The 1738-nt window shown below is 39.0% G+C and overlaps 1 protein-coding gene across 6 annotated transcripts in view; it reads right to left on the bottom strand.

The window, feature by feature from the left end:
* Positions 1-382: 382 nt before the first annotated feature.
* Positions 383-1738, bottom strand: part of LOC139392219 (trafficking protein particle complex subunit 9-like) — a 292725-nt gene continuing 291369 nt past the window's right edge. For all 6 annotated transcript variants that reach the window (XM_071140027.1, XM_071140031.1, XM_071140032.1 and 3 more), the window contains one exon: positions 383-1738. This exon is cut by the window's right edge and continues 230 nt beyond it. The gene's annotated coding sequence lies outside the window, so the exon portion shown is untranslated.

The raw sequence follows: 1738 nt of genomic DNA, 5'->3' as shown, positions 1-1738 counted from the left end.
ATGGGCCAGCTTCCCTGTGGAATGCTTTTGACACCTTGTAGAGCCCATGTCCCGGCGAACTGAAGCTGTTCTGAAGAAAACAAAGGGTGCAGCTCAATATTAGGAAGGTGTTCTTATTGTTTTGTCCACTCAGTGACTATTATACACAGGCAACGAAACTCTATTATCTCTCCTTAATTTACCAGTGGTAATTCTGGAGCGCTGATGCGCATTGCATATCTTTATGGGCTTCTGTCTGTGGCTGTGTGAATGAAGGGGATAGGCTAGACTCGTGTCAATTTGCCAGGCAGAGGGACGAGCAAATGTCCAAAAAGGACAGAAGAACGAGTCCAACTCTTTGCTCCTACATATCGAATACATGCAAACACCCTTTCAGAAGTTGGCTCAACTCAACATTTATTTACATGTATTGTAGGAGTTTATAGACAGGGAGATACAGAGGCCCAAATATACAAGCTCAGCAGTAAAAACCCATGTTTACAGTCACGCAGAGAGTAGAGAGACAACAGCGAATCAAGCTAATTGCTAAAGCAGAAACCACAAATCGATAGAGGTGATTGTGGATTCCTGTGGTAGAGTAATACACTGTGCTTCTCATAATATATTATATCATTTACAGACAGAATCATATACCCAGGAGGATGCTGCTTGATAATCATGTTCACATGAGAGTATCTCTACTCTGCTGCTCAGATTGTTGAGAGGGAAGGATTGGACACATAATAACTTCCATTTGGCAGTGGTGTAAAGTACTTAAGTAAAACATACTTTAAAGTACTACTTAAGTAGTTTTTGGGATATCTGTACTTAACTATTTATATTTTCGACAACTTTTACTTTTACTTGACTATATTGCAAAATAAAATAATGTACTTTTTACTCCATACATTTTCTCTGACACCTTAAAAGTACTTGTTACATTTTGAATGCTTAGCAGGACAGGAAAATAGTCAAAGTCGCGCACTTATCAAGAGAACATCCCTGGTCATCCCTACTGCCTCTGATCTGGCGGATTCACCAAACACAAATGCTTTGTTTGTACATTATGTCTGAAAAATAGTGCCGTCTGGAAAGAAAATGGTGCCGTCTGGTTTGCAATATAGAGATTTTTAAATGATTTATACTATCAATACTTAAGTATATTTTAGGAATCACATTTACTTTTAATACTTAATTATATTTAAGACCAAATACTACTACTCAAGCAGTATTTTACTGGGGGATTTTCACTTTTACTCGAGTCATTTTCTATTAAGGTATCTTTACTTTTACTACAGTATGACATGTGGGTACTTTTCCACCACTGCCATTTGGAGCCCAACAGGATGGTATGATGCACTACATCCCTGGTAAGTTGAGTGAAAAGCAGGAAAGAGGTGACCTTATGATCTTTCCACAAAACCTCCATCATGGCTGATACATTTCGATGACTGATTTCATGGTGCTGAAATTCATAAAATGATTCAAAAGGTGATTTCCAAATCCAGTAAGACCTACTGTATCCTTCATGCTTTAACATAGAGTACAAAAAATACCTCAAACCCAGTTATTGCAAATTATTGAGTGACATCAGCTAACCGCTAGAATATTTAGTCCGTTGTGTCCTCATCCCACTGTCCTCTCCTCGAGTGCTCCATCTACCCATCCATCTACCCATCCATCTACCCATCCATCCATGCCTTCAGTGATGTTCAGAAAGTGGGCGAACCTATATTTTCCGAGGAGAAAGACGCAAGAA

This window comes from Oncorhynchus clarkii, chromosome 32, assembly GCF_045791955.1.
Source record: "Oncorhynchus clarkii lewisi isolate Uvic-CL-2024 chromosome 32, UVic_Ocla_1.0, whole genome shotgun sequence".
NCBI lineage: Eukaryota > Metazoa > Chordata > Actinopteri > Salmoniformes > Salmonidae > Oncorhynchus > Oncorhynchus clarkii.
This window is presented reverse-complemented; position numbering and strand designations above follow the sequence as displayed.